We start from the raw sequence: 27,865 nt of genomic DNA on the forward strand, positions 1-27,865 counted from the left end.
ACGAAATTCTATTTCCATATTCCCACGCACAAGCGTCAAGCGTATGTTGTGATATAATCTCAAGCAAAAAAAACAACATAATCTACCGCTCTACCACCTCCTTGGTGGATTGGTCCGGTAATTTCTGGATTAGAATTAGTGTTGGTATTTTTATCTCTCATCAGCGACTGTAATTGGACATTTAGTCTGTAGTTGGCTAATAAATAAATTAAAAAAAAGGAAATACAATCTGTTGGACGTTGGTAAAATGTAGTTACAATTTTTGTACAAAAAGAATAGTGAGGTTTCATTTTTATTTTTTTTTTAATTTACATTTTCCTCATCAAAGTTAAAGAAGAAATGTACTTACCAATTTCTTGATTATTTATACCTCAACAATATATATTATAAATATTTAATTTATTTAAATTCCATAAAAAATGTAAGTAATCACATAAATATTGTATTAGTATAAAATTTCTGAAGAAAATAAACATCGAGAATTTTCTCTTCATTTTATGATTTTATGTTTCGTTTAAGCAGTTTTGCACTTTAAGTAAATAAGTAAAATTGTGCTATAGAAATGAAAAATATCTTGTTCTTATTGTACAGGAAACTTTAAAAATAAATTACATTTAAATAAATTATTTGCATAGAATTTAGATTATACCACCCGTAAAGTCAATTTCTAAATGACAATCGCTTAATGTAATAATCTATTTAATTTAAAAAATACGAATTAGAGATTTTTAAATGAAATTTATTATTTTTAAATGAGATCGTTTCCAACTTATTGCGTTTAAATTAAATGATATATTAAAAGCAAAATATATATTCTACCGAGAATAAAATTAAGGGGAAACACAGTGTTCCATTTAAAAGGTTTTAACATATCTATAAGAAAAAAAACAGAAAAACTTAATATAAGTTAAAACTAATCTGAAGAATGTATTGGTTTTTTATTTTATTTTTATATTAATAAAAGCAGAATACTTTTTCCGTTATTACACATGATTTACTAGCCTAACAGAAAGAACGATGTTCTTAATATATTTTTTTATAAATATCACTTGAAAGAACTGTTCTTTAAATGTTTTCTGTTTATCATCGGTAATAACAAACAGTATGCCAATCGCATACTAAACATTAAAATCGGTAAAATTTATTCCAGAAGTGAGAGTGAAAGATTTTATAATGCAGACAAGTAATCTTGTTTGTACGACTAAACCGGTTTTTTTAATTCAGTTTGATTCCGATCGATATATGCTTGTTGTATCTGATTATTATTCTAAAAAAGAAAAGAAAAAATTATTAGTTTCGAGCTTCTCTAGTTCTTGCGTATAAATACATATGTGTTTATACGCACGCGCCGTCCGTTATAAAAGTGTGGGCACAAAATATACATAATTTCAGTATTAACCTTGTTTCCGTGTAATTATATATATTGTATTCAAATGAGTCTTTCTTAGAATCGTATAAAAAAATATGAATTGCCTTATAGCTTTCAATTAAATATTTATTTAGGGTAAATTTTAATTACCGCTTATTAAGAAATTATATATTACAATAATTTTATTTACTGAAAATTATTATTAAAAAGCATACGATTATAAAAATCAACGCCATAAAAATATAAAAAATCTGATGTTGTCATCTCATGACTTCCTTGTACATCTATTAAATTACATGTACACATTTTTTTCTGCAATTCATTTAAACTTATTTCATTTGAAAGTTAGATACGATCCTCCAATTCTTTAATAAATGGACAGTTACACAATTGCTGAAATATTAATTATTATTAACATCAAATATTTATACAATTATTAATTCAACAATCTTACATGAAATATTAGGATAGAGTAATTTTAAGTCTCTTTATTACTCGTATAACTAGAACAGCATTATTCGTATCTTCGTGAATTGCTATTAACAAAAGTTTCAGATTTCTAGTGCGTCATGTAAATAAAAGTTAATAATAATTAAACTATACCGTTTAGTAAACTCCTGTATGAGGGCCTATTTTTCAGTCACTTTGTAGTTAACTTCAATGTAGATAAAATTAAACAGAAATTAACCTAGAAAATCCAAAAATAATACGATTTTAAATTATGATTTTCAATTAATATTAGATAATCAGATGTTTCACTCAATCTATTCTATATACACATATGTAATAATGTCTATTAAACTACATATACACATTTTAAAAAATACATAAAATTTTATTTCACTAATAACTTCTAATTTTTTATTGTTATTATTGAATAATTACTAACAAATCAATATATTTAAATTAAAAAAAGTTAAAAAAAAGGAGATGAAGTCTGATTCAAACCGATGTGCCTTCCCTTGTATGATCCAGATATTTCATTAATTACAATTTTATCTGGCTATAACTCTGGAACCAATGAAAATAAGCACCACTTATGATATATCGTTGAAACGCTCGCAATGAGGGCTTATTACTGCAGTTAAAAAAAAGTCCAAAATCAAAATTTTTTTGGATTTGAACTTTTTTGGGTCACTTTTGGTTCAGTCGATTGCAATCAAAAGAGGAGTGCATAACTAGATGTTACAATAGTCCGTAATCCAAAATCTCAACATCCTTCGACTAATCGTCTTTAAGTTATGCGATATAGACATAATTTTTTTTTTTCATAGATAGTTTTAACAGTATACCCAACGTAGTGTGATATAATACCGAAAAAATACATAGTTTTGAGGTACAAGCATTTTGTAATATATAAATATATATTTTTTTATTTATATATTACTTGTAAAGTTGTTATTTAGGAAGTACAGTACACCTCTTCAGAAACTGAAGAGCTGTAAAAGTATTAAATAGCCACCATTTCGGTAAAGATTGTATGAAATTTCTGGTATCAAAATATTTCTGTCCACATTAAAATGATGCGACTAATCTGATCCCTTCCATTTAAAGTTTTTGGCTTTTCCCTCAAGACGGCTTGGAGGTTGGCGTTCTCATACCGAAAAATAATTCATTTTAAGTGAGCCATTTGCTAAATTTCATTTTTATATAATTAACCGTTCTTGACGAAAATTTTCGTTTTAAGGAGTATTTACTGAACGTCGCAAAGAAGGCCAGTAGTGTCTTCTTTGGTATTCGACGTGCGTTTAATCCGGATGGGGTTCTGATCTTTAAGCTTATGAGCATCCTCTATAAGGGTGTGTTTGAGTCAGTTATGTTATATACCGCATCTGTTTGGGCGATTAGGCTAAAATCTATAACTTATAGGGACATTTTTTTGAGGGCCCAGAGCCTTTTGTTGTTAACGGTGACACGTGGTTACAGTACAATTTCTCGAGAGGCTGTCCTGGTGACCTCTGGAGTAAAGCTTATTGATGTTCTTGTACTTAAATGTCAACAACGCTATTACGCAAAGAAGTTGGGACGAATAAGTTCTGTTAGAATTAGAAAATTGAGAATGATGGAATTTCAGTTGTGGAAGACTAGGTGGGATGAGATGAGATGGCTCATGGGCGTTACATCCCAACCCCGTAGGGGGTAGACGCCCACCTTGTGACGTTACCGGTCGCCACACCAGCCCCTTCGTTCCAAGCCCTGAGGAGCTTTACCGAAGGCCGTCTTTAGACCCTCTAACTGATTATATCTCACATTCATCAGACAGGCCTCGGTCAGGATGCCACCGATGTAAATGCCTCGACAGACATTTGCATCAGTAAATACATATCAAATTTTGCCTTCACGTAGGCTTCAAACGGACATCTTCTCATCCACCCTAACATGATTCCCTCAAACTAACTGACCGAAACCGCGAAAACACGAACCCCGGCGTAGAAAATATTTGACAACACCGTTCGTGACTGTGATTGCCTCAGAAAACGAAGTTTAAAGTTAAATCAGTGCTACACTCATACCAATCAGAATTATGTTTTACGCAACATAGAAATTCAGACCTACACCTAAATAAGTCGACCAACTGAGGTCACCTAATAGGGGGAACGCAACCTTATTCCGGTCCGCGCTGGAGCCTGAGACAAACCCCGCACCCCCACCGGGTCCCATCATGGTGTCTCGCGTGGCATTAGCAAGTCACGATCAGGACCGCCACCGGCGGGCGGAAGCCACGCCCCTCGGTCGCACGGGTTAACATACCCCGGCAGCGCAGCCACCCCCACCAGCGGAAGCCCCATATCGAATCACAAACAATACCAATATAACCGTGGCACGATGCCAATGCGCCTACCTCCAACCAATGCAATGCCTAAGCTGGAACCCTAGCCACCCGGGATCCTACCGCGATCGAGTTCCTCGATTAAACTCTCTCTGCAGACCTACACACCGCAAGAGGGCGAAGAAAACCATCCACTATAGACCACTCCTCACGGATCATCCAGTTAATACGGAGATCCAGAAGGGAATGTATTCTCTCAAGTTCCCTAACAGTTCGTGAACTTCGATCTCGTATCGGGGACAAACGTGGTCCACCGTATCATCAGTCCCGCAATCTGGGCATTGATTCGAATCCACCTAACGAAACCTAACCAAACTCGCCCGAAAGCCACCATGCCCGGAGAGAAACTGTGTGATATACCGATTGGGGTAGACCCATCCAATCGCACCTAAATCAAATACTATAGGAAATATACCATGTGTATATTTAAATGTTAACTGGAAAAGCCGGGCCGAACAGTCAATTGTGGAAAATTTCATAAATTATTTGGTTGATCAGCGAGTTGCGGATGGCGTGAAGGATCGGTCGTTCAAGTTATCCGGCCGGTTAGGGATCGCTTGGGTGTTCTCTTGTCGCCAAGCTGGCGCTCCGTTGTTTTTTTTTTGTTCTGTTATTTCATGATGTTGCTCGTTTTCTTTCGTTGGTAGGGTTGTAGCTCAATATTTAAATATTTTATTTTTATTCAGTTCTGTTGAGTAGTCTGTTTTTGATATTGTTTTCTGTTTGTTCAGAGTACATTCTTACACCGATGGATGTCATTCATGGCATATACATCGGTGACTTTCTGACGGAGGCCAAGCTGTTAACTGAGAGATTTTATTCGTCTGTTCATCTTCTAGTTCAGAAGATCACCTCCGATAAAACCCAGAAGGGTTAGGAACGGAGCGGGTGACGTGGCGACCGGAATCGTCACATGGCGGACGGAATCTTCCTCTTCGGTGTTAGGATGAACGATTTAAGAGTTCCCTTACTGTATTACAAAATTGATATATTAAATTGCTGTACATTAAATACATAACATTCTGTGTAAGCATTAAGGTTCCTAAAAAAAGTCAAATATATCCGTGAACATTGTGTAATTATTTCAGATTATTTGCAATTTTTAAACGTGATTCCTCGTTAACAGTACGATTCGGTCATCCCAGCTAAACGATTAACATAAAAGGGATTGAATTTTAAAATAATTTAATTCTTTGAAAAAATACTTCGGTAGGCCTGCTCAACTGAAACCATGCGAATAAAACTTTTACATAAATTTAGTATTCACGTTTTTTTTAATTTATATGAGATTCAATCATTTTTAGGAATATTTTATATTTATTTTTCTAAATGGGGATGAAATAACTTACATCTATTAATATTTATTACATATTTTTATTTTTTATTTTAGTAGTAGATCTTATTTTGTCATTTTTTTTTTTTTCCAAAAAAACCTTTATAATTTTGATGACGACGCAATATAAAATCGTGTGGCTTAAAAATAAAAGTCAATTCTCCATTCAGTATGTGTTAATCTTTAAAGAAATGGAAGACATCAATCAAAGCTAAAATATTCTTTTATAGATTTTTCTAAAAATTAATAAAATTTAAATCGTCTGAAAATTCATATTTTAAGCGAAATGACTTGAAGTATATGAAATTTTATCTTTTTATTCTCATTCCGCTTAAAATACTACATTTCCCGTAGTATTTTCCAAGTTAATTTCAATTGAAATAGGATTTAAATAAAAAAAAAAAGAAATCACATAGGATTTTTCTTATTCTAGGATTATAAAATTCCTTTACAAAATCTCGTCTAAAACAGATGTACAGATTTATGCTGTGTGGGATAAACACGGCATAAACGCAAAACGGTAAAACAGACTTCCAAGAATAGATTATTCGGTTAAGGAGTTGGTTTTTTTAGTGAATTACTTTGCATTGGTGTGTGGGCAAAAGAATTTATAAAACAATATGAATAGATATGGCCTTGAAGTTCGGCATTAAATATACCACAGATAATTTAGGCTTTAAATTAGTTACGAGTATGTATTATCAACAGAAAACAGTATTGGATAAGCGATCAACATACCGTAATTCCCTAAAATTAAACAAAACTAAAAAAAAACTGAGTATAAACAATTTTTTAAAATCCTTTAAACATTTAAAAAGTTTAAAAAAGTATTAACATTTTTTTTGTTATAAAAGAGAAGGCTTCAACAGCTCTGGCGTCATTAATACGGTGAACATTGCTAGCGTATGGAAAAAAGCCATACCTGATCGGGATTCGAACCTGGGACCGCCAACGAAATGGTGACATGCTGCCTACTCAGCCACAGAGGTCACTAAATAATTTTTTTGTTTTAATCGGTTAAAGGATGTTTATCATTAAAATAATGTTAAAAAATAAAATTTTCCCTAAATGAAACTTTTTTATGAATTAGTTTTTACATTATTAAAGCTGTGCATTTTATAAATGATGCAAGATGACAAATATTTAATAAATTACCCAAAATAAAGTGTGTCAGTACGTATGAAAAATTGTGTATACGTATTGTTTCTTGTTTATATTGGTCTTTATTCCAAAAAATTATTTAATGCGGTCAGAATTTTTATTTCAGATTTAGGGGAAAAATGATTAGGTATTTAAAAATGAAGAAATTTGACGCTATAAAATGAGATTATTATTCGTTTAAGTGGGCATCTTATACTGTATAATAATGTTTATTAAATTTTCTAAATTAGGATTTTATATCGTTAAAGATTAAAAAAAAATTCTTTTAGGCAAACTTTATCATTCGATCGACTACTTTTCTGTTAAATGTTTCATCTTACCCGTACAATTAAGAAGATATTTAAACTAACTAGGAATATTTTACCTGAACGAAACATCTCATTTGAGGTAATATATAATTTAATTGAATGAGATTAATAGAATTTCATCGTAGTAAAATCTTGAAACAACGAAAACTTTTGCGTACGGTAACATTAGTTCATTTTGAATGTCAATAAAATTATGCGCTTTGTCTTCAACAAAGGCGTGTGTCATAGCGCGTGGAATGATAGAAGGGAGCCAGCCATTCAACATTGTATGTCTTCTCGGTAGTGAACGGAAGCCGTTTTGATAGCGCCTGCTTCCGGTTTTCTTCACTGAAATTTGCGTTTTGTCTGTCAATTAGCTATAATTATTTGTTTACATATAATTATTAAATATGTTAATAGAAAAAAATTAATATTGAGTATTAATAAATTACTAAATAAATTTCTGGAGTTTATGAATAAAATAGCTTCGTCTAAAAAAAGATGCTTTGCAGCTTATTAAGTACTACTCGGCGTGTGAACTGTTAACTTTGTCGGACCCAAACCGTAAGGATTACACTAATAAAACCGTGATGAAACGATGCCTTAGTAGCATGAAGTAACAATGGTTAAAAAAGCTTGCTTTTTTAACCATTGTTACTTTTTTTAACTAAAAAAAAAACTTGGTTCAATAGTAAAGATAGACTTGTCGAAACGGCTCCCGTATACCACGATGATGTTTATTATGTTATTAATACAATCCTACCTACAGGAACGAAGGAAAGTGGTGAAGGACCAGAAAACTTTCCAGCTTCTAAAACCAATAAGTGTGAGCATTCTCTGTTTAATATTAGGTTATTTTTCTGGAAATTTATACCTAAAATTTAGAAGAATAAAACACCATATTATCGTTAAGTTTTCGTTTCAGTATTGTGAGAATTTTCGACATGTCACTCAGTAAATATGCATCACATCTAACAGCAACTAAGATAGCATCAGATATGATACGCAGTCCAAATTGAAGAAAATCATCTCGTGTAAGTTTGGTCTCCTAAGGGCTTACCTTTAAACGCGTTCAAGAAATATATACCTTAAATGAAAGTTACAGACGAAAGCGCACGAGTTTGGATATACGCATGTGTACCTCTCCAGATTTCTAGACGCACGAATCAATGAAGAGAAGACGTCTTCATTTTAACCGTCAAATCTGACGTTGACTAATTTTTATTAATTACATTATTTTAATGCCTTAAGAGTGTAGATGTAATAAGTTAATAAGAATCTATAAAGAAAATGTCGTTTAGAGATCATAAAAATGCATTTTGAAAATATTTAATTAGTATATTAATTATAAAGACTAAGCAAGAGGATTTTTGATAAATATAATGTAGACAAACTTAACGTCGAATGATTCAAACAAATCAAAGAAGCTCTCAGAATTGCAAATATAAAACACATTAGATATAGACAAGAGAAATATATTCAGAAAGAATTTTATGAAGGGATCCAGAAAAAACAGGAAGTAGAGTAATAAGAAGTAGTGAGAAAGAATCAATCCAGTTTGAAAATTAAGGATAGTTGAATGAGTAGGAGATGATCCATAAATTAACTATTAAACGAGATAAGTATCCGGGTACTATTCAAAAAAAAATATAAGAAAAAAGTTTCTTTCAGATTTTACTTCAACCGGTGATTAAAGTACATTGTATAGTTACATCTGAGTGTATCTTAACACAACAATAACATTTGGAAGCGTAATTCGCGTTCTTCAAGACAGGCAGCTGGTGATGACGCATGATTCCACAAAGCAGCGAGTAACGCCATTATCTTTGTTTAAGGTAATAAAATTAAAATCATTATTAAAGTAGTTTTTATCGTTAAAAATTATCGTCACAGAACGTTTTATTCAAACAATATAAAATATTACATCTTATTTATTGCATCCTTAAGTATTATACATATAACTTGTAAAAATACAATTGCTTATATAGTAAATTATAATTAGAATACAATTTAACTTATAAATAAAGCGAACAACAACAACAAAAAAAGTCGAATTAATTACGGCAAATGCGATATACTTTAAGTATTTTTCATCAACAGAAAGAATCGTCACACTTAGCACACAATCATGATTATTAAATCTACGAATTAATTACACTTTGTTAATCCACATCACTAATAATTCTTATATTCGACCTTTTATTTTGATGTTATATTTATGATTTACCTGAGATAACAAGCAAGCGCCACCAAATTAAACGACAGTAATGATACGAGCTAGTGATAAACTAAAGACAGCAGGAGACATATTCTCGTATAAGTAATAATGTCGCATTGCTATTTAAGTCTTTATTGAATAATCTGTGCTAATTGGCTAGCAACGACATTTACTGATTATTAACCCATATCTTATCGACAATCAGAGACAGAGTCGTTCTAATACGCTTTGCTATAGTATTTATGATATCGAGTAGGTTGTACAACTAGTTGCCTAATAGACGATGATATGTTATACAACAGCAACACATTCATTTTGTACTTAAATGTCCGGCACTAAAACTATAGCTACTCGAAAAAAAGACCGTATACTATTTATATATATTCATATTAAATAAACGTCTTACTGCTTCGAATCGATCCCGCCAAGTGTTAAAATACATTCTAATAAAAGCATCCATTTTATAATTTAATTTGACACATATTAAAATGAAATGAAGTATTTTATGCGGGTAAATCCACTGGATGCCTTTACACGAAAAAGAAATGAAATTACGTTACGTAAAAAATGAAATTCTGTTGGCTCATAGAATAAAATAACGGATAAATTATTATAATATATTTATTAATTTTCTCTGACGTAAATTAATAGTTATAAATCAAGTTTATTTTTTTGTTGTAAAGAATATAAATAATAATAATAATATGCTATTAGCCTCACGAAATTTTTCATTAATTTTTAATAATGTACATGTGCTTATTTAATATACATGTACCACAAAATTTTCTAAGTACTTCTGGTAAATTTACCAGAAGAAACAACCTGGTTTTTTTTATCTGATAAAATAAAATAAAAAATAGATTAAATGTTTGACTTTGGTAAATAAATACATATTAAAATTCCATATTAAAAACAAAGGACAATTAAAATGCTTGTCCGGTTAAATAAAATATCACTATAAGCTAAAAATATCTCTCAGAGATTTTAATAATAAATAATGTTTGTATAACAATAATAATAATAAAACTAGGAAAACCTAAGGGTTAATTCTTATAATATTAACAGATAGATAATAAATCCATTCAAATTGAAAAAAAAAAAATAATCCAGAAACCTCTATCCTCGAAAATAATCAGTTCTAAGATTATAACAACTTAAATTGGTATAAATTTATTTTTTCTGTTTAGCCTCCGGGAATTATCGTTCAGGTATTACTTCAGAGGATAAATGAGGGTGATAAGTATGAGTATGAATGAAGTGTAGTCTTGTACAGTCTCATTTCGACCGTTCCTGAGATGTGTGGTTAATTGAAACCCAACCACCAAAGAACACCGATATCCATGATCTAGTATTCAAATCCATATAGAAGTAAATTGCCTTTACTAGGACTTGAACACTGGAACTCTTGATTTCCAAATCAGCTGATTTGGAAAGACGCGTTCACCACTAGACCAACCCGCTAGGTTAAATTGATCTAGTAGATTGGTAGCACAAAAGCTTTCATACGGAAGATCCCGGGCTGAAATCCCGGGATCACAAAGAGGTCCAGGGAGCCAGACCTCCTGAGTAGATGGGAAGGGCGTATGAAGCGAGCCCTGACCTGCTAAAACTTTCCTGACCGCGACGGGAAACGCAAGTAACCATATAACACGGGCGAAGCCGCGTGTTATACTACTAGTTATGTATATGTTATAAAGAGAATTTTAATTTTTATTAAAAAGGATTTACTTATTCTTCTATATTGGTTTTGTGTCTTTCAAAGAAATCCACCAGATATGTAACACACTTATGCCAGGCGTTTCTTCCAATTCACAGCGTGAAAAGCCAGCCGGCCCGCAATGTGAAAACCATCTTTTCGGTAAAATCTTAAATTCAGTAAACGATTAATTTTTTATCTATCCTCCCATTGTCCTTTTAATCATTGTCCCGTTGTCCTTTTAATCAGACGGAACAAGAAAAGGTCTCAGGTTGCCATTTCTGGAGAATTCAGAAGCTACGGCATCAGTGCTGTTATTTCTGGGTAAAGTTAAATCTTTGAATTGTTTGCCCACGTTTGCATAAAACTTCTAAATAAAAGTTTTTGTTGAAGTACGACTTTGCGGTAATAATTCATAATGGACGACGCCATTGTAATTGAAAAAATCACTTTCAGCACGTCGGAAGGCGGAAGTAGATTTCACCGGTACTAAGTAGGGAATAAAAAAAAATATTTCCACCTTAAAATTAAGAAAAACATCCAATTTACTCAATACGACAATGGTTGAATATGAAAAAAGTTTCACATGTTTAGCATACAACAAGTCCCATCTTCTTACAATTCCAACAAGATTTTGGTAACCCCTTGCCGTAAGGATTGGACACATCAGAAATTGTTTCAGAAAAAAAATTTAGGTAATGTTTAGAGGACTAACTCTATTTTTTTAACTCCATTTTTTCCACCCCCTGGGCCAATGGTTGGTGATATCAAAAAACTTTACTTAGATAAGTTTTAGGCCCTTATCAAAAAAATAGTAGGAACATTAAACGAATTCGATATTTTGCTTAATAAGAAAATTATAGCGATATTTTCTTTTTCGGAAAAGCCCCCTCCATTTCTAACCCCATGGTCTGATTTTGCATATTAATGAACTAGATCGAGATTTTTGGTCGTTATATTTTATGTATCAATTTGAAAGTCATTAACGCAAAATTACGACAGTTATCGTGTCTACAAGTAAGTGAAATATATATATATATACATACGAGTATATACAAATGTGTATATATATAAACTTTTGAACTGACGGTGGTTTTGGGGTCTGAGGGATGTAAAACGCGAAGATATGTCAAAATTTTCCGGAAGTCGAATCACGGTACCCATTGCAATAGGTAGCTTTCTTATGAAATCTACCTAAAAGTAAGGAGACCTTAACATTCTATCGAACTTTGCGTCCTTTTTTCATCTTGATTCTTCAGGAGCTTCCATTGGAATGATTAAACCTTCATTTCAATATCATCCGTATACTCATATTTCAACATCTTTTTAGTAATTCTTATTCATCAGAGATGTAAGCGAACAATTGTTCTGCAATATTTTTTCGATTTTGTTTTGTTGAAAATTCAACAATACCACAAGTTTTGCTTCTACTCATTTCATGTCCAAAATTTCTGTCAAAATTGTTTCACACGAGCTACACTATAAAAGAATGCCAACCCTTTAGCAACTTTTCTTACAGTGATTCCTTGATTATTGATCGAAAAATTCTTTATTTTTTCAATATTTTCATCGGTTACTGATATCTTAAGACGTCCAGCTCTTTTGTCATCTTTACGGTCTTCTTGAAACCGTTTATAACACTTGTAAACGCTAGGTACATAACATCCACGCCAAAAACCTTCTCTATCATCACCAGATCATTGCACTTTATTCCATTTTTATAGCAAAATTAAATGAAAATCCCTTGTTCCGTCATCTTCAAACATAAATCGCCACTCGAAATAAAATATTTCATAATAATTCGGCTAAAAATGTTGAACTATACATTTAATATAGCTGAAGAGATATATATATATTGTAGACAGCGTTGCAATCACAAGGGAAAAAAGAACTACTCGTTTGAAAAGAAGCGGGCAAAAATTAAAAATTTTCGTTATTATTTTAACACTCTCGTACATATATGAGGGTAAATCAATCATTATCCGCAATGAAATTATAAATTTTATTGCAATACAAATAGGAAACTTATATGTACATCATTTTTCAACATAGTCTCCTTGCATTTCAACGCACTTGGTCCATCGTTGCACAAGCTTCCTGATGCTCTCATAAAAGAAGGTTTTCGGTTGAGCTGCGAGCCAGGAATGCACCGCTTCTTTCACTGTTTCGTCAGAGGTAAATCGACGACCCCTTAATGCCTCTTTGAGTGGACCAAACAACTGGTAGTCAGAAGGGGTAAGATCAGGACTATACAGATGATGAGCCAGTACTTCAATGTTGAGTCTGGAGCGTTTCAGCAGTGTGGGCAGCAGTATGTGGACTGGCATTGTCGTAAAACAACACAACACCTTTCGACAGCAGTCCTCGGCGTTTGTTTCGAATTGCAGGCTTCAGCTTGGCGTAAGTCTTACTGTAATGCGCACTGTTCATTGTCGTGCCCCTTTCTTCATAATGTTCCAGTACCGGGCCTTGTGAGTCCCAAAAAACCGTAGGCATCACTTTTCGTGCGGATGGTTAGGTCTTGAACTTTTTTTTGCAGGGCGAATTTTGATCTTTCCATTCCATACTCTGCCGAATACTCTCTGGCTCGTAATGATGGATCCGTGTTTCGTCACCGGTAATGATTCTGTCTAAGAAGATGTCCCCTTCGTTACCGTAGCGATCCAAATATGTTTGGAAGATGTCCAAACGCGTTTGTTTATGACTGTGCGAGTTGTTTTTGGACCCATCTTGCACAGACTTTATGAAACCCAAGCCTGTTGTGGATAATTTCGTAGGCAGAACGTGACTAATTTGCAGACGATTTACCACTTCATCGATAGTTACTCGTCTGTCTAAGAAATCCATGTCACGTGCACGCTCAATACTTTCCTCATTTGTGGCGGTAAACGGTCGTCCGGCTCCTTCGTCGTGCGTAACACTTGTGCAACCGTTTTTAAATTTTTCAATCCATTCGTAGACAGTCATGGTTAACGGCACGGCAGCGATAATGGAACTAACCTTTTCCTTCTTTTTCCTGTTTAGCCTCCGGTAACTACCGTTTAGATAATTCTTCAGAGGATGAATGAGGATGATATGTATGAGTGTAAATGAAGTGTAAGTCTTGTACATTCTCAGTTCGAGCATTCCTGAGATGTGTGGTTAATTGAAACCCAACCACCAAAGAACACCGGTATCCACGATCTAGTATTCAAATCCGTGTAAAAATAACTGGCTTTACTAGGACTTGAACGTTTGAACTCTCGACTTCCAAATCAGCTGATTTGGGAAGACGCGTTCACCACTTGACCAACCCGGTGGGTTAATAGAATTAACCTAGCAGCATCAAACCTGCACATAACAATTAAACCATGCATGCGTCATCTACGCAACACGACAGTAGTACCAACATAAACAAAAATATAACTAAATTGCGGATAATATTTTACTTACTTAGTTTAGTTTAATAATCTTCTTTTACGTAAAAGTTCAGAAAACTGAATAAGAAATTTAGGGTTAAAGAAATTCATAAATCTGCTAATGAAAACTCGTGCTCTAGAGTAGTTTCTTTATATAATTTCTCTGGATTTACTTTTTTATTTTTTACGAAATGCAGATTTCATGCCTTTACAATATTTTTTTTTAGAATGTTTGCTTTATTTTAACGTAAGATTATCGTTTTTATATAAACTTTTATGTATATTAAATAAAACCGACTTCATAAAATACATTTCATTTTAATCCATAATTTTTACTTTCCCGGATATAGTGATATAATATGCTGCTATAGCTACAACTGGTGTCTAGATACATATTCCGATATATATATATATATATATGTCAAAATAGAAAAAAATTGTTTTTTTTTTTAAAAAAAGTCATTCCAATGCTCCCAAATCCAAAAAGTCTATTTTTGTCAAAGGGAGGTTTGTGCGTGTATACGTATGTATATTGGCCAGTATTTGGCCTTATAACTCGGACCCTGTTGAACGAACCTGTCAAACTCTAAACTTGGTAGACAGGTACTACCTTCGGGAGGAAAGAATATATTCATTTTTTGCAAAAATTGGAAAAAGGTTTTTTTTGGGCGAAAAACGCTTTCACGTTATCAACGCCCGGGTCAAAATAATAACAAGAAGCTTCCTCTCGGATATTAAAATATTAGTAAAATAGGGTTAAATCTATGATGAAAACTAAGATAAAAATAGGAATAAAATTGAAATAATAAAAGTAGCGTGACAATTAGGATAATACATAAAACGTGAACAAAATAATATCAAAATTTTTAAGGGTTAAAGCTTATTAAGAATATTAATTTCTTAGAAGTTACAATAGCTTTGTCATATCCTAGAATGCTTCGGAAAAAGGGAATTGAAAAAAGGAATGGGGTCTTTTGACTGAAATAAAATTTCAGATTTTTACTGAGGCACTTCAACAAAAAGGATTCTTAGAAAAGTTAATTTATTTTTATGAAGATAACAAATATACCAAACATTTTTATTTTATATTCACGCGCCCAAAAACAAAACGTTTTATAATTTTCTTTTTTTTTAGCTATATGTTATTTCAGAAAAAGGTTCTACATTCCTTCCAAAGGCCTTCAATCGACTATGAGTGACTTTTTCCCATCCCACTCCAGTGGTCTTTGGTAACAAAAAATATTGTCTTAAATTTAAAAAAAAAAGTATTTTAAATTTAAATCCAACTTGCAAAGTTACCCGCTGCATTTAAAATGTAAAAATCTTAATTTTTTTATAGTTCTTACTCTTCAGTAAATCTTGAAAAAAAGTTATCCAAAACCTTTCACCCCCTTTCGTAGATAATTACAACTTTTAGGTAGATTTCATAAGAAAGCTGCCTATTGTAATGGATATCATGACTCGACTTCCGGAAAATTTCGACATATCTTCGCTTTTCACATCCCCCAGATCCCAAAACCACCATCAGCTCAAAAGTTTATTTATACATTGGTATTTATATGTTTCACTTTCTTGTGAACACGATAACTGCCGTAATTTTACGTCAATCACTTTGAAATTGTTTCTTAAAATAACTTGTCCCAAATCTCGGTCGAGTTTGTTAATAGTCAAACTCGACATTTCTCGGACAATGGGGTGAAATTGGAGGAGAGCTTTTTCGAAAAAATAAAATATCGCTATAACTTTCTTATTGAGCAAAATATCGAATTCGTTTAAAGTTCCTACTATTTTTTGGATAAGGGCCTAAAACTTATGTAAGTAAACTTTTTTGATATCACCAACTATTGGCCCAGGGAGTGGAAAATATGGAGTTTCGAAGACAAAATAAATCATATCTCCATTAATAGGCATAGTATCGAGTCGGTTTAAAGTGGTCGTTAGTCCTATAAACTACCTAAAACTTTTGTCTGAGATAATTTTTCATATGAAACCCTAGCAAGTGATGACATTGCTGGAATTGTAAGATGGGGCTTGTCGTATGCTAAACATGTGAAACATTTTTTTCATAAGCAACCACTGTCGAATTGAGTAAATTTGAAATTTTTCTAAACTTTAAGGTGGAAATCTTTTTTATCCGTTACTTAGCATCGATAAAATTTACCTCCGCCTTGTTGTGTGCCGAAAGGGATTTTTTTATTTAGAGTTATGGCTGTATGTTTTTGGACTGTATTAAAAAGTTATTTTTTAAATACATTATTTTCTTAAAAGTGGATTTTATCCTCATGTTTCCACTTGAGTATGGGAACGCCTAAAATGAAAAAAAAAAACATTTTAATTTTTCAAGAACCTAAAACAAAATAGTGTTACGATTCAACTTCCGTTAAATCCTCCACAAGTATACAAATAGTCAGTTGTTTTTTTGTTTTTTGAAATATTTATTTATTTAATTGCGTATCATAAAATTAGTTATAAATATTTTTATATAAATATGGGTAAAAAGTTAATAATTTTGGTTATTTTGGTTCAACAAAATTATTTTATCATAAAGATATAAATAGAGCTTATAATGATTGATATTTCTTTCAATAATGAATTAAATAACGTTCAAGGCAGTCTACGCCGGTTAAGGAAATTTTTTGCACACCTTTTTTTTTTAATCGTTAATAAACAAATTAATTGCTAAATTCTTGGATTTGCCGAGATTTTTTATTTTTCCCAAATATGTTTAAAAATTCTAAATTATACTGCGAGTACGGAAAGTTGCTGTTACTGGAATTATGGGAAGTCTAATGACGAAATTTTCTTAATTATTACTTTATATTTTTTATTCCATTATTTTACAGAAACGGATATTACAATAACTTGAATAGTTTATAAAAGATGTTGAAAATAACCTCTTCCAATATCAGTTCAGTATTGCACACGTTTCAATTTGTTTTAAAACATTTTAACCGGCTAATGTACCGGAATATCTCGTACGTATGCCCTTATTGCGATTTTTAGTTCGTCAGTGGTCTGTTGCGATGCACTGCTTGTTTCGCTGCCTCTCTAACTCCCCTAAAAGCCCAACATGGCATGGAACGGGGGGGGGCGACCGGAACGTCACTAGGCGGGTGTCTTCCCCTACGGGGTTGGGATGCCCCTCCCCCCCACCAGTAAAAGTAATCTGAGGGAGTCGATTCGCCCGATTCGACTCCCGCCGATTTGTGGCAAGCCACAAATCCCTCGAAATGATTTGTTCGCCAAAGAAATTTTTTTTAATAAAAAACTCATTGACCTGTGTGCAATGTCGCGCCATCTTGATGTCTAACCGTGATTAATTTTCACTTCTCTTAACTGACTAATGAAGTTCGTTAAAACAGCACAATAACCATCATTAATTATTGTATTTTAAAAAAGAATTGGACACACAATGCGCATTCTACTCACATCAACCCAGACTCTAATTTTCGCTTCGTGTAAAGATTGTTCGTGTAATTCATGGTTGTTAGTTATCGATCGCAGTCGTGTATTTTTAGAATTATACTGTTCAGATGAAACCACCCTTCATATGGAAAATACGTACGGAATTTAGTCAATAAAATGTTTAAACCGTTGACAATAATTTGGTTTTTTGACACGATCTGTAGGTTTCAGTTCTTGAACGAACATTACTAGAAGAGCAAAAGTTTCAGTTTTCTTTCAGCTTTATGTGTGCTAACAAGTCCGATATCTTGCTCCCGTAGTAACTTACAGATAGACTTTGATGAACATTCGGCTATAGCATTTGAAATATCAAGCAGCTTCTGTCCGTTTAATTTAGGTGGTATTCCACTTCGACCAGCGTCTTCAATGAAGGCTGTTGCTCGAAATGTTTCGATAAGATTTCGAACTGTATTGCGGTGAGGAACAGGAGTACTTGGAAACTTTTCCGGAAGCTAGTGCTTCACCAAATCAGTATACTTGTCTTGACGAAAGACGTGTTCATCAAGAAAAATGCGTTCCTTTACCTAAAGAATCATTACGTTTCTCGCAACTATTGACTTCTTACTTTATTACTGAGCAATGCCCACCGAACACACAGGGCAACATGTATACCGCACAGTGAATTTCCGAACTCTCAGTATATATATACACACACACACACGGTGATTAAATTTAAAAAGTATCTAAACTACTCTTACTTATCCAAGGATATTCAAATTTGTTTTATTATTGTTATTAATATTTTATCTGTTATTTTTACTAAACGATACAATTTGTATATTTTAATTTCACAGATATTTTTATTTTTAATCTTTTTTAAAGAAGCATGTGCCAAATAAAGAACTATCTTTTTTTTGCAATAAATACTTGTTGTTCTGTTCATTTTTTTTTTTTACTGAATTACTGATATCTTAATGTTGTTTAATTAACTGTTGTCCTAATAAATCAAGATTGATTGGTACTTAAAAATTTACTGTTTTTAATTGAAGCCAATTAGGCTTCTAATTTTTACCAAAGGCAAAGAAATATGTAAATTTATATAGCCTAAAATTGGTAATATTTTTATAATCTACGTAACAAAAACTGTTTAAAATTTAAAATTTTTACTTTTTTTTGTTATATAAATTCTTATTTTTTCCTTATAATTACAAAAAAAAATTAATATGATTTTAAAATTAAATATATATTCAAAAAAAAAAAAACAATATAAAATTAGTTATCTTTGAAAAATAACACCAAAAGTACGCAGAAACTATGAATTTATGCAGACCTTCTCTGAAAATTGTAATTTTAACACATTTTAAGATTATAATTAATTCTTCAATTAATAATTGACTTTTTGGCACATACTTTTTTAATTTTAAATAAAATTTAAATATTAAATTTAAGATTTAAATGTTATTTTTATTTTATATTTATTAATGCTTGAAGTGTTGGCAGAAATATTTTTTCTAATGGACTTTAAGATTACTGATAACTATTATTATAATTTACTTATTATGGGAGTTTCTTAAGAACTCCTTATCAAGCGACTTACTTATGGTTCCACTTAAGGAACCTATGTAAATATACTGGTTGTTGAACAAAAATAAAAACATAAAAAATACAATTTCAACAATCAAATTAATTTTTGTTTCACCTCGGTATATTTAATTGTTATGCTGTATATACATACGCGCATATGCGTGTACAGTACTCGTTTTTACATTACGCACAGTTTTTTTACAATATTCTTCTTCTTTTTTTACTGTTCATTTTTTCTTCTGGAATCTTTAAGATGTTTTAAGTTTTTGACTGAACATGTCTATGATTTCATATATTTCTATCTTTGCTTCTTTTAGATCTTTCACCTATTTTAACAGACTTTCTTGTGTTTCTTTGCTGAAATATTTCCTTGATTGTTTTATTTTCGACTACATTCGTTAAGTATTCCCAGAAGGAAAGTCTGAGTATGAGTTATTTGCGTTTGATTACTTCATTAACTTTCGGTAAAGATGATAGTTTACAATGTCATTTTGTATATAGATAAAAAAGGAAAAAAATAGAGGTTTATTTCATTACATAAACTAGTTGATCAACGATCAACCTGCTTGGTTGATCCAGTTTGGTCGATCAAAGATTTATTTCTGTAAGTTTTAAATTAGAATTAATATAACCTTCATGAATCCCAGAGAAAAACAACTGATAAAATACATACACATAAAATGAAAGTTATATATTTTTTAGAGAACAAAATTAAATAAAAACTACAGAGTAATTCCAAATTGCACGGCAATCTCTCGGGAAATGATTCTACAGCTAAAAGTAAGAAAAACGTTTGTATAAACATAAGTCAGAAAACAGTTCGTTTGCGAGTTTTTGGTTCGCGAAACATTTAACCCTGCTTTCTGCTCCCTCCGTAAAATTAAACCGTACAAAACTTCTTGTGATAAATTTGGTGCTTTCTGGGGTTTTTGATTTAAGAAATCGAATGAAAGTTGTACTTGACCTCTTTCTCACTTAGGTTTTAAAAAATCCAATTTCTTATATTAAAGTCTATAAGGAAGCACCAAATTTACCCTTCCATTTGCACCTAAAGAATTTCAATACGGTTTAATCTCATAGCGGAAGCAGAAAGCAGGGGTAAATGTTTCGCGAGCGGAAACTCGCTAACGAATCTGTTTTCTGACCATTTAAATGAAATATTTTTCTTACTTTTTGCTATAGAATCATCTAGAGATTACCGTGCAATTTGAAATCATTCTGTATTCATATATACAAGGTGATATTAAATTATGGAAAAGGTTTCATATTTCAAAACGGAGGGAAAATAGGAGATAGAAACATGCGCCGATCTACACTGTTACAAAAATTACAACTTTATCGGGAGGTTGAAATTTTCCTCCGCCATCAAAAATAACTAATGTAATATTTTATGGAACACCTAAATTAGTATAAAAAAAGCCAGAGCTCCTGACAAAATTTAACTTGCGAGAATCGACCATCTATATAGGTAGCTACGTAACACTAAGTAGAAAGCCTGGGGAAACCATTTCTTTAACCTGTGTAGAAGTCCATGTAATCAAACCTTTACAGAGGCCTGTTGTACATTCAGGAATTCCACCGAAGAATATCCTTTCATTTCTAGGCAGATAAAAAAAGATTAAAAATTGACTATTCAAGAAGCATTAATTATTGAATGTATTTTGATTTCAGAAAATGTATTATTTGGTAATAATAAAATAATTTTGATCTAATTTAAATTAAATAAAATTTTAATTATAAATAAAATAATTGATAAAGTATATTTATTAGTAATATTTTTTGCTTATCAATGTGTGTCTACGAAATATTGAAGATTAACCCGTAAAAAAAAAAAATATATATTTAAGATTTGTTTCGGTCTAAAATTACAGTTTATAATTTTGTGCTCAGTTACTAATGAAAAGCTGCAAAATCGTCATACTTAAGTATGGTTTAGATTTTGACATTAACGAAAATAAATACAACAGAATAAAAAATGTCAAAGAAATGAAATTAAACAGAAAAATCTTTTTCATTACTTTTTATTTTTTTTATAATTTAAAAAATTAATTTATTATAATATATAATAATTATTTTTGAATTATTTTACTTTATATCTAATTAAAAATATATAGGTGACCTAAAAACATGCCGTTGTTGTGAAAAGGCTTTTTGTAAGAAAAATCAAAGCCCATGACGAATATTAAAAACGAAATAACCACAGTGAATACAACTTTAAAAAAGTAATTTAAAAGAACAGAATAACTATCTGACGTAAGCCAAACGGAATAAATAGACGATAATGATTATACGAATAATCAAGATGATGAATTTCTGAATCAAGATGAACTACCTTTAAAAATTGTAAGACATTTGATAACATCATTTCAATATCCCCTAGAATAGTTCGCATGTTTAAACTTGCGACGCAATGCCGCGTAACAGATACAAAACCACAAGGATGCGGTGCACCGTTAGTTGGTAGTCGCAGCGTGAACAAACGGGTGTATCGGTCTGATTCATGAGGTGTCCATGAGTAAGTTCAATGTTGCCTATTCGCAAAGGAAAATGATAAACTCCTCCCGCATAAGGAGATCTACTGTGACACAGTCTCCTTAACGGATTTTTAGACTTGTGATTGAAATTTTATACAGAGTGTTCCAGGAAGTATTGGCCAAACTTATGAGGTTGATTCAGGACATAAAACAAACAAAAGAATTCATGTTGAAAAACGTTTTCTATTTCGCTTCATTTACCTTCTGTCCACCGCTTTCTGTTTTATCAATAAAAATGTATACTTTGATAACGGATTGAAATATTTTAATGAAATGTGGAATTAATGTAAGAGACATCTTTCACAAAATAAATAAGTTTGAAAATTCAAAAATTGTTGCCGTTTAAAATTTGTATTTATTAAAGCACCGAAAATATTGCTTTTATCGAATTATGTTTTATTAGATAAAATTTTAAGGACTTTTTTTTGAAAAAATGACATCTCAGTTGTTCATAGTGGAACTGCAGAGATATGACTGAAATTCTTAAAACGAATCGCTAAACTTAAGCACGAAAAAAAATATAAAATTATCAGACGGTATAATTTGTCTATACGATGTAAAAAAATGAAAAATAATAGCCATTAATATTTAAAGCTCAATGGCATATCTACCTACATAAATTAAAGACATTTTCGTCTTGTGTGCTCCCTAATAACTCAAAAACTATTTAACCGATTTCGCTAAAAACTTCACAATTTATCATTTTTTGTCCAATTTTCAACTTTACCCTCAGGGATGGTGAAATTATAAATTAAAAATGTTCATTAAACAAAAAAAAAATGTGCTCTGCGACTCTGAGATAGGTCCCGATGAGCCCCTGAGTTGGCTCCGGGGTTCACCTGGATCCTGAGGGTCCAGGTTCTGGCTAGCATTATAATAATTTAATGTTTAATCTCGTTACAACTGTCTGAGGAAATCGATATTGATATAGATAACGATTAATTTAGACATATCTCTCGATATATACAAAGACATTAAATCTAGTAAAGGAGGTTTTAGGTTATTTATTTATGCATTTTATTTATGATTTAATTCACCCTCTCAGATTTAGCTATAGCGAAGCATTCCCGGGTCCACTAGTTTGAAATAAAAATACGTCAAGGTCGATGAAGAGAAAATTATGAAACCCTTCGCCATCTTTTTAAAGTACTGTTTACTACTTATTATTAATCTATTTTTCTCATAAATAATGAAATTTTCTAGTTGAATTTTCCTTTCAATAAAAAAAATAGATGAATAAAACAGTGAACCGAATATTGTTGCAGAGTTATGTAAAATTATAAAAATAAAATATATAGCAAAAATTATGAGCGAAAACAGGCATAAAATTGCCAGATTGCATAGTTTATCTGAATGTTCTTATCAGTCCCTTAAATTCAGCCGACACTTCTCGGCATACTCTGTATAGAAATTTATATTACTATTAAAAGATTCTAATTTTGGGTCGGTTTCCACATCAGAATAAGTCAAAAATTTCTGTACCAGTGTTAAGAAAACTCATATCTAAAAAATTATAGAAATATCTGGTTCAGGGAAACTGGTGATACAACTCAATTTTTTGGTTGACGATGTACAACTATTTATTTGAATAATTTTCCAAAAAATTTATTTACAGTTTTTATAAAATTTATGAGCATTCACAAACAATTATCTGAAAGAAAATAAAATATAATAAAAGAAATATTCCACGTTTAAGCATAATTTATTATGTTGTAAATACAAATAAACAATAATAAAATCCTCTACACAATAAAAATAAATTTATATTACATTATGTATCCGAAAAATCTAGTATTATTATTATTATTATTTATATATGTAATAAATAAAAAATAATAGAATTAAATATCAATTGCTAGGCTGTTAAAAAGTCTTGTCAAGCCGGATAAAGTCAAGTTGTTTTCAAAAAAGTGTTCTCGAATAAAAAGATAAATTTTATGCAGATAACTTTCAAGGACTTATTTCCAGACTCCAGATGAAATTTTTGGCTGATATTATGTAATACAACAAAATATTTGTAATTCACATTATTATGGCCACATAAATTATCTTCTTTTATTTATTTATTTTTATAAAGAGGAAATTCATTTTAAATTCTTCTTCATATACTAAAAGTATATACATATATGTTTATGTGTGTGGGTGTGTGTGCGTGTTCGTGTTTATTTATATATATACAAAATAATATTGCTATTTAAATATTATAACTTACGGTAACTTTTACGTCAATGATTGCACTTTACTCAAATTGTGTCTAAATAAGTTTAATAAAAATTTATTACAAATACGTATTTTCGATTAAAAAACATCGATCGAGAATAATTGTAAATCAGATAAAACCTTCACGATTCTACAGAAAACCAGTCTTATTACTTCATAAATCCATTAAGCACATTCTCATACTTATTTTTTGGAATCGTATGACTTATTTTCGTCACATGGAAAAACGTAATAATAATGAGAAGAAGAAAGGATTTATTTTGATGAGCCTAATCAAATGTTTCCCAACATATTTAAACATAAAAGTATATATTTCCTTTTAGTTTTTTGATTACACATCGATATAAACATATATAAATCCAATGATCTAATATATATATTGATATATTAGATCAATTATTTATCCTTAACAGATATTCAGTATTTTAATGGTAGGAACATGACACGAAAGCTAGGATACTGTTCTTGTTGATTTATAATAACCAGACAGATTTATGATTCGTGTCATTCTATTCATCTCTCGATGGAGAAGAGCAGATGGATCCCCATGAACCACTTCTTGATACAGGAACCACTGAACCACTTCTTGATACCACTTCTAGATACAATGGTCTATCAACTACTCCGTTGATAGACTGTTGAAAAATGAATTATTGGAGAGAAGATGAGAATTGATTGTATTACAAGTAGATTATGAGGGATCATAAGATAGTCTTTTTTGTCTACAAGTGAAATATTTGGGGAAAATATTGCAGTTGAATATTGCTTAATGTGCAATATTCTCTCCTAATATTTTGAAGCACTTCACTTTGCTACAGAATAACTCATAAGACTTGAAAATTTCAATAGTAGTAAACATTCAAAATTTGTCACGTCTTCATAAAAAACGTGCTTCAAAATTCTTCAAGAATAAATTTAAATATGACACCTAATAAAAGATCAATTGCTGTTCTTTGTGCCTTATGGTATGAGGTATTCATGATACCACATGGTTGAGATACATATGGTTATGAGGTATTTTATTATGTATCCAGTTATGAACTGAGATCTATCTATAACTAGTCTGATTTTAATACTAGATCGTGGATCCGATGTTCTTTGGTGGTTGGGTTTCAATTAACCACACATCTCGGGAATGATGGAACTGAGACTGTACAAGACTACACTTCATTTGCACTCATACATATCATCCTCATTCATCCTCGGAAGTATTATCAGAACGGTAATTCCCGGAGACTAAACAGGAATAAGAAAAGATCTATAGTCTGTGTAGCTTAAAATCTTAAATATAATTCCAGATTGAAAGTTAGCTATAACCACTAATCTAGTGGTTATTATAGTAGATTTTGTATATAATTTAGTAGATGTAGTAGTTAGTAGTAGATTATAACTCTAACCACTAATCTAGTGGTAAGGGTTAAAGTTGGTGGAGCTTTATAAAATTACATTTACAAAGTTTAAGAATTTTTTTTGCAGCATAAATAGTTGATTCTTCAATACATAAATAATAAATTATCAGTCTAGTTCAATATTTCTAGACAAACTGTATAGTTTAATTTTTTTTTTTTGTTAATATGAATTATATTTTTACTTGAGTAGAACTTAATTAAACTAAAAAATTCTTATGATTTTTCTTCATATATTAAATTTGTTGCATAAATAAAGTTTCATAATTAAACGAAATATTAAATTCGAAAAAAATTTTATACACCCTTTTTGGAAGAATAATATAATGAAAAGTTTTATTTCATAGACCATTATCTAATTTTTCTCTTTTTTTTGTTAATTTTCAGTAAAATTTCTAATATTTTCTTGATTATTATTATATTTTTTTTGTTTTCTTATTTTTATTATCTTTCCATTACTAGTTAAGGAAATCATATAATAAAGTATCATTATTATTATAAATTATTATTATTATTATAAATTATTATTATAAAGTATCATTAAAGTATATTATTTAGTTTTCATACTCCACATTAGTAGATTACGGAAATGAGATGTTATGAAAAGCGAAACGTATTCAATAATGGACAGTCAATATTTATTTTCATTTTTAATTTTTTGCCGAATCATATTCGTTTGTGTAATTTTTTTTATCGATTCACAATATAAGCTCAAAGATTATGCGTGGGATTATGGAATGGAAATTTTGTAATGTATGAAAAATGCCATGCCTGACCGGGAAGTTTTCGTTTGTCCTTAGCTTATAAGCTGCTGGTACACGCAACATTTCTAAACCTTACCTTTCTTTTGTCTCTGATTAGCCTCCGGTACCACCATAAGGCGTTACTTCAGAGGATGATATGTATGAATGTAAATGAACTACAGTCTTGAACAGTCTCAGGTCGACCATTCCTGAGATGAGTGGTTAATTGAAACCTAAACACCAACATCCACGATCTAGTACTCAAATCCACTACCTTTACTAAGATTTGAACCTTGGAACTTTCAACTTCGAAATCAGCTGATTTGTGATGAAGAGTTCACCACTAGACCAACCCGTTAGGTAAACCAGGATCTATGGGATACCGCGAGCAGAAGCGATGTCGACATCATACAGTGGTTGCAGAATAAAATAGCAAAGTGTATAACAAAAACATCTTCGTTTGCAAAAACCCTGAGATATACAGAATTATTTAGGATAACGGCCCGTGCGGGAGGAGATACAACGTTTCAGTTCAAAGTATGAACTTGGACTAGCAAAGTACGAACTTTATAAACTACCGAACGCGAATAGGAAAATCAGATTTTTCTTTTACAGACAGTTGATGAGAATGAAGGAAAACTGACTAACCGATGGAATCTGACAAAAGAATTAACAGAAAAGAGAGACGCGTTTAAACAAAATATCAAAATACGTAAAGGATTCTAGAAGAAAAAAAGAATGAAATGTACCAAACGAAGGCCAGAAGAACACTCACACAAAATGTAAAACTACGGGAAAAAAGAAAACTATATTGTGTTTCTACAGAGACCGTTGTCGATTCAAAAATAAGATATTGTTAACCTATATTTGAAGCTTATTTTCAATGTCCTTATCTACAGCGTAACGATTAAATCTACCGAAGCTAAACAAAAAATAATACGATTGTTGAAATTTCCAAAGTAATTAAAACGGATTAATTTTGATTTTTATTAAGCGGTATAATTTCATTCTTCTTCTTTTTTTTTTTAATTTTGTATTCATCGATACGTGTCTAAACTCAGGATAAATTGTGACAAATTGTCACAAAAAAAGTAAAGTAAAGTATCGACTAATTTTTTTTTTTTTTTTTAGTCGTCGTTAAGGTTTTACTTAAGGTTAATATCCTGCTGCTTCTTTAATTAAATATTAGTATAGTAACTCTTATAAAGATTCATAAGTATTATGTAAGTAGTTTTAAGTAAATAATAAAATGTAAAAGAAAATAAATATCCTGTTCGTAGAATAGAACACTGGAATTCTGGAAAAAAAATTAATTACAATAATCTGATGGATTATAAAAGAAAAAAAAGTTTAGTAGAAGGTGAAGCGTAGATTATATATAGTATACGTATAAAGAAGTTTTAAAAGTGAGCGGGGCTTGTGACACACCGGTGTTATAGTGATACCTGTTCAAAGGCAGGTGTTGTTTAAAGGCAGCCCTCATGTACGGCACGAGCCTTGCGCGTGTTGTTTAGATACATTCATTTAGTTACCACACACTAATAACACCACAATCAGTATTTGATTCCATTAACTCTTGGCTATTTTTAATACGCTGGTATTATTATTATTATTAATAATAATAATAATAATAAATTGCTGTTATTAATATTTATATTTTTTTTTATTTATTTAATTTTAA

This window comes from Lycorma delicatula, chromosome 2 (assembly GCF_047948215.1).
Source record: "Lycorma delicatula isolate Av1 chromosome 2, ASM4794821v1, whole genome shotgun sequence".
NCBI lineage: Eukaryota > Metazoa > Arthropoda > Insecta > Hemiptera > Fulgoridae > Lycorma > Lycorma delicatula.